The following is a 7,485-nucleotide window of genomic DNA, read 5'->3' on the forward strand; positions in this document are numbered from 1 at the left end:
GGAGTATAGATATGTTTAAAGTGCATATGTATAAATAAAATTACATGTTGGTTGAAGAATATTTGAAATAAATTATTCATACATGTTCACGTGAGGATGCCCATTCTCTATTAGAAAATTGAAAATGACATGATAAATTTGTTTGATTGATTTCATGTCTCGCTAAACTCATATTAAGCATAAAGTATGAAAATTGTGACTTATTCTAGTAGAAAGTGCTTGTGAAATTATTGAGACATGGAAACATCTTATAGAGTACAGTTTATGTTTTTTCATATGATTGTGACAAAATTGTGTTTTGTCCAAATGTGAATAAGATGAACATATACTTTATGGTTTGACATGATATAATATTATCTTATTTCACAAAAAGCAAAAAGCAATGATTCGCTTATGTTTGGAAAAGTAATAACTCTTGGGAATCAAGATGATTAGTCTTATTCATTGATGAATTTGACTTCAATCATAAAACCAAATTGAGTTAGTTTATTGAAAAGCATGGTAGGTCTATGAGATGACCTTGATCAAATTGTGTGATCAAAATTAAGTAGTGAATTGAAGCACAACTTTGTTGGTCTATGTGACAACCGTGATTTAAATAATCACAACTTCAAATGAAAATTGAGTTTTCATTTGTGTGAATTGACGATCACTATTTGAAAGTACTTAGACTTTCTCGAAGTGCTCGATATGGATATCATCTAAATAATAAATGGATTGAACTATGAAAGAGTTAATAACTCTAAGTTCAAGTGTAACCCAAAAATGTGGGGGTTATCATAAATGCTTGAGAACTTATACGAAAGGTTCAAAACGTACGTACATTCCTAATTTAGGAATTGTGGGGGTAACTTAAAGTTACACTTTTCTGTACTTCTCAAGAAAATGGAAAAGACTCCATATTAGTTGTGGAAAAGTCATCATTCATCCTATCAACATGTAAAAGTGTGGGGATGTTTGGCAAAGGTCGAAGTTCCTAACAAATAAAGATTGGTCCCAAAGTGATTGATTGCATATTTATTGGATACACCAATAAATAGTAATGCATATCATTTTCTGTACACAAATTGGATGTACATGAGGGTACCATAGTGGAATAAAGAAGTATAATATTCTTTAGAATTATTCCTTGCAAAGACAAAGGAAATGTAAGTTCAAATAAGAGAACTTATGAAGCTACAAATTGATCTTCAAATTAAAAAGAACCAAGGCGAAGTAAGAGGGTTAGAAAGAAGGACTTGACTTCTTTGATATCCACTCATCCATAACTAGAGTTACTTTGATAAGGTTACTAATTGCAACTGCGGAAATCTATATATAACCTTGAGATTCATCAAATGGATGTGAGAACGGTACTCCTAAATGGGAGATATACATGGAGCAACCTGGAGGATTCGTTTCTCCAAAGTGAAAGCCATAAAACTTGTAAACGGATTCAAAATGAACTAATGTGACAAGTGTGTATACGTGAATACACCAAATGCCTATGTAATTGTATATTAGGCAAAAGCCACGAAGTGTTGGTAAACATCAAGAAAATGCTAACGAAGCATTTCGATATAAGAGGCATGGGTGTGGCAGAAGTAATACTAGGGATAAAGATCTCTAGGAATTGTACTTTCCCAATATCATTATGATAGAGAATACTTAAGTATTTGCGGGAAATAATTCAAGACACATATTAATACAAGTATACACTTGGTTAAAATAAGAGTGGAAACGTGTCACAACTAAGGTATTCACAAATGATTGGCAGTCTAATATATATTACGAACTGCACTCGACCATATATTACTTTTGCTTTGAATAACTTAGTAAATCCACGAGTAATCCAGGCCATAATCATTGGGTGGCATTGACAAGGGTCTTTGGGTATTTAAAGTATACTATGACCCTTGGATTACATTTCATAAGGTATCCTATGGTATTCGAAGGATATTGAAATCTAATTGAATATCCCACATGAAGGATTCCAAATCCACAAGTGGTTATTTTGTTATCCTTGGTGGAGTTGCTATGGAATTGACAAGGCATGTTATAACTCAATTAATTATAGAATCTGAGTTCATTGCGTCGGATAAAGTCGAAAAAGAAGCAAAACAACTTCGCTTCGTAACTTTTGGAAGATGTTCCATAAGTATACTTGTGGTAGTCAGTTAGTTACTGGAAGGGCTAGAAGAAGCAAGAACAATTGAAATATTTGAAGAATATTCATAAGGTTCAAATATACTGTGACAGTTCAATATTAGAAATTGAACACCCTTCAACTATAAGAAATGATTGACTATAAGAAAATCCTCCAATCGCGTTTGAAATAGCTTTAGATAAAGCTAATAAGAAGCATGTAGCTTCATGAGAGGATTTCTTGGCTGTGACAATGTGTATCTATTAAATAAATCAATCGCTGGCCAGCTACATTTGATAAAGATACTAAGTCACATGTAACGGTAAGACATAATACCTCCAAGCAGTTGATCTCAATGGTGTAAACTCGTGGTACCTTTAAAGAGATTTACTAGGAGAGATCAAGAATACTGCATATCGAAGGGAATGAGGTAAAGCCTACTACGTTAGAGTCCTTGTAATGGTAATCCTACCTTGTTGACTGGAGATCCCAAGATCTTGGTTCAAAGGGACAACTAAGTTATGAGGATTCCATGAAGCACTTAGGAAATAATTTCCTAACTCATTCCTATGATACCAAAGTGCTTTCTACAGAGTTGGAAGAGGTTAAGATAATCTTTTAATGATTCCTATATCTTGATTAAGTCAAGTGGATAGGGCATAATACTCTTTATAGGAGGTCACCTATGTAAGTGTGAAGTGGGGCCGCTTCAATGAGAATTATTAAAAGGCTTAAATTCTCAAAACACTTGCAGAACCAAGAAGGGTTCAAGGCCAAAATGAACCAAGTCATGAGAACAACGACGGAATAGGGAAGACATCTGTGTGAGTATTGTTGTCTTGGCTTAAACCAAAGGCTGAATGGTTCAAGACATCACGTTCACCAATTAGCCGAGTAAGTCTGATAGTATTTCACTAAGGGAGGTTCAAAGCCAGAAGCTACCTTACCTGATGCAGTGTTTTTCCGCTTACTCTCTACAATGCATAATGCATCATCATTGCATTGCATGATACTTATGTACTCGAATTTTCATTCTTGTGGGGGATTGTTGGAAATGGTGTTTATTAATAAACCAATTCAAAAATGAATGAGAAATTGTGGTTTTGGAATAGTGGCACCTGTTTGGAAGGTTGCATGGTTTGACTCAAATCCTTTCATCACGCCACTCAATTCTCTATATAAAGGACCCCTTGGATGACTTTGAGAGTACACCATTTGCATATTGAGCATTCATTCTTCTCAAAATTGCAATTCTCTTCTTCTTCATCTCTTTTCATATATTATATTCCTTGTAGAGAGGAAACTCCGTCGAAAGTTCACCGGATTTGTGGTTTGAAGTGCTACTACCACAAATCGAATCCGTTGTATTTTGGGAGACAATTGCCGCCAACCGTGAGCACCGTAGCAGGGCAATATTGTCTTAAGGAGAGAGTGAATACACTTGCCTCGGATTTAATCTTCGTTTTCTACTCCTTCTTATTTTAATTTTCTTATTTGGTTTTATGGTTTTGTACTATATTTCCATTTCATAAATTTGTGATTTAAAATGCACTCACAAACAACCATCTTTACCGCTCACAAATAAGCCCGGCACCAACAAGCACCACTACCCATTCTCTTCTCCTACTCGATCTGTAGCACCGACCACTTGTCCAACGCCGTCCAGATATAAAATAGCTACCTGTGACTATAAATCTATAACGTTGACCTACATTGATTTACAGTGTTGTCGAGAGGTCCATTTGTAAGCAAATGTCGCGCGAGCGCTTGTGGTGTGGTGTCGGCCAGAGCAGCTTCTTCATCGTCGGTTGTCAGAGTTTGAATGGATAGCCGACATTCGAAAAGAGAGACATGAGAGAAAATGAGAGAGAATGGAGAGGTAGAGGGAAGAGAGGTGAAAATAATTAGGGTTGAATAAAATTTGTATTATAATATTTAATATTTAAATGTGAAATATCTAATTTTTGAATAATGAAACTTTTATCATAATTTTAGAATATTGATCTTTAAAAGTGGGGCGGGCCAAACACCCTTAAAATGATGGGCCATTTGCCCTGCAAAATGCAAACGATGATTCAACAAAATGTTGGACGAAGCCATCCAAAATGATCCATATACACCATATTTGTTAGCTCTGCAACGTGATCACAAAAAAATTGAAAATGAGACCCAAATACAATTGAAAAGAATTAAAATAATATTGAAGACACTTCATAATCTTTTGGCCATATTAGAGACATCTCCCCCGTTTCAAAATATCACTAACCTCTCATATTTCTGGATTTAATTATTTCAAACAATCCCTATCACTTTTTTAGCTATATATCTAGTCTTGTTTGGACTCAATTAAAATGTGTTTTGGGAGAAAATGTATTTTAAAATAATGAAATTTTGAAGAATGTATGGTTTAAAAAAAAAAAAAATTAAGTTTGCATATAATATTATTTTGCCTCTTTATTTTGAAAACACCGTTTGGTACCCATTTTTTTTAATTGCATTTTTCTCTTTTTTCTTTTTAACCACACATTCTTTATTAAAACAATATTACACGTAAATCAAAAACTTTTTCTTATTTTTCAACCACATATTTCCCATCAATTTACTATTCAAAAATATATTTTTACATAAAAATGTCTGCCAAACACTTCCTAAGCTTTGAAAAGTGATTTTTTGGAAAATGTGACTAAAAGGTAGAAAAAATTTTGAATTTATGTACAAAATATTTTATCGTGTAAATTTGTATTAAAAAAGAGTATTAAAAAAATTGTTTTAAAGGGGGACAAATAGTGGCTTTATAAAATATAACGTATGATTCAAAAAAGGAGAGAGATAAATACATTTTGAAAAAAATAAAAATAAAAATTAAGCCCTAATAAGAGCTTAGTAAGAGGCTCATAAACCTGAAATGCCAATGCGAAGAAAAAGAAGAAATTTTCTACTATTAAATGTATCTTCCCTTTAAATTAATCATGGTAAACTATAAAATATAAATTAATATATCTTATATAAAGCTCATTCGGTATAGTTAAGATTTTAATTATGTAAATACATTTATTTTGTTTGGAAATATGATTTGTCTTAATCCTTCCTCTTATACATGCTTTGAGTCCAGTGGCTGAGTAATCATACACCCTACGCTAAAAAATGCCTGTCATCTGCCACAAGTCAACCTCTGTTATAACTCAAAAACTGACATAAATGCCACTCGAGAAAATAAAGCAGAAGATGAATAAAAAGTCGATTCCCCTCGGGGCCATTGAATTTAGTACCTGGATGTAAATTTCAGGACTTCGTGGGATTAGTCGAGGTGCGCATAAACTGACTCGAACACCCATAATCATTAAAAAAATAAAGATAGGATGATCATGGTAACACTACTACTCACTAATAGGTAAAACCAAGAAGACCCCCATAGTCCCATGCGGTTTATTTGGTTGGCATGGTTTGCGTGCTATTGCGTCAGTCCAAGAGTTTATCTAGTGTGCATTCGGAGCGTAGCAACTATAAGTTCCCCAACCATGAAAAAAAATAAAAAATAAAATAAATAAATAAAAGGAAGACCCATTGGAACAAAATTTCCTGGAATTTTGGGAACCATGAACACGGAAAATCATATTTGTCAATATCATTAGAACAGCTAAGAACACAATAGAAACATGTAACAGATTCTTCTAAACCCCTTCGACCTCCAATCCGCAGTTAAACACATAAATAAACATAGTCACCTAAAAACTGAAGCTGTTTATAGAAGTCGAAAAGCAAACACATAGTCGACATATAAATTCAAATACAGGGATCTAACTTTTCATTAGAATTTTAAGAACACTATCCCCAGGCATCCTGTTAACTTGCTGATGACGAATCTCTTCAACTGGGTCTAGCTCATCAATACAGTAACTCCATGATTCCAACAGTTTCATCAACCGCATCTTGACAAAGATCACTCTCTGTAGTTATGTGCTGGTTGGAGGTAAGTTTCTGTTCATAAACTGGTTCCTCGGATACTGCTCCAATGGCATCCATTCCATGCACTTCTAGAACACTCAGTGTACAGTAGAACTGTGAACCATAATGACTCAATAAATTCAGTTTAAGATATCTCATCCATTTTGGCTCTGTAAGAACAAATCTTTGAGCAAGCTTCACGTTCACAGCAGTGAAATTTCCAAGTTTCACCCATGAATCAGTTGTTCAATAATTTAATGCTTTAAATTACTGAATCTTTCATGTTAAATCATCGAGAAATATAAGAATTAAAGCGGAAGCATACCTGAATCTGATATGGTTAATGCAATATGGATTTCGCGGTATGATCTTCCAAATCTACACGCAGTCTCATTTTCCTCTCTGTGATGGGATGCAGTAGAGAATGAATAATTCATTGCGTGTGATTTGGGGACCATAACCTTATTTATATGGAAATGCCCTTTGACCTAATTCGGCCCATCATAGAATTAGGATTTGGGCCCGGTCTCTATACATATGTAAACTCATACTTTAATTGGATACGTTAAAGCCCAAAACCGAAATCTTATTAGATCACTTTAATCGGGCTCAACCGAATTCGATAGCGTATAATTTAACACACAATTATTTACACATACAAGCCCATCTTTAATTAAAAATCCTTACAATCTCCCACTTGGACTATATGTGTCACCTTATAATTGTGCATTAAACATAACCTTATGAGTACTCAGAATTTTGCTATCATTACCGAATGTATCCCCAAACAATCCCATCCATCAATCATATCAACATAGGATCAAAGCGACTTTCGCTACTTTCACGTAGCTAAACCCATCAATGGTCACGTATATCAATATAATCGAATGACATGGATCAAGCATGGATGTGTAGCATGAAAATTACATGTAATGTGATCTGTAACATGCCTATTTCCAACTGGTCCACCTTAATACCTTAGTGAGATCATTTTAAACAAGTTCAGAGATAATTAACCAAATAACTTTATAACTGAAAATAACTTTAACTTTAAACCGTATCCAAAATAACAGTACATGTGTCCAATATGAAAAGCAAAAATACAAGCTCCCACTGAAACTAGATATCCTCAAGAGACATTACACCCATATGAGCAGTGTGCTCATGAAAGACCTTGGGTATCAATCCCTTAGTAAGCGGATCCGCAACCATGGAGTTTGTCCCAATATGCTCTATTGACACCTGTCCACTCTGAACTCTTTCTTTAACGGCAAGGAACTTGATCTCTATGTGTTTTGACTTTGTCGAGCTCCCGTTGTTATTGGAATACAGCACTGCTAATTTATTGTCACAAAATATCTTAAGTGGTCTTTCTATATTGTCCACAATACGCAGCCCAGTGACAAAATTACGCA

At 34.3% G+C, this 7,485-nt stretch overlaps 1 pseudogene; it reads right to left on the reverse strand.

Moving 5' to 3' along the window:
- Positions 1 to 5,730: 5,730 nt before the first annotated feature.
- LOC111381895 overlaps positions 5,731 to 7,485 on the reverse strand; it is a 9,598-nt pseudogene continuing 7,843 nt past the window's right edge.

Source organism: Olea europaea, unplaced genomic scaffold, assembly GCF_002742605.1.
Source record: "Olea europaea var. sylvestris unplaced genomic scaffold, O_europaea_v1 scaffold239, whole genome shotgun sequence".
In the NCBI taxonomy this organism is placed as follows: Eukaryota; Viridiplantae; Streptophyta; class Magnoliopsida; order Lamiales; family Oleaceae; genus Olea; species Olea europaea.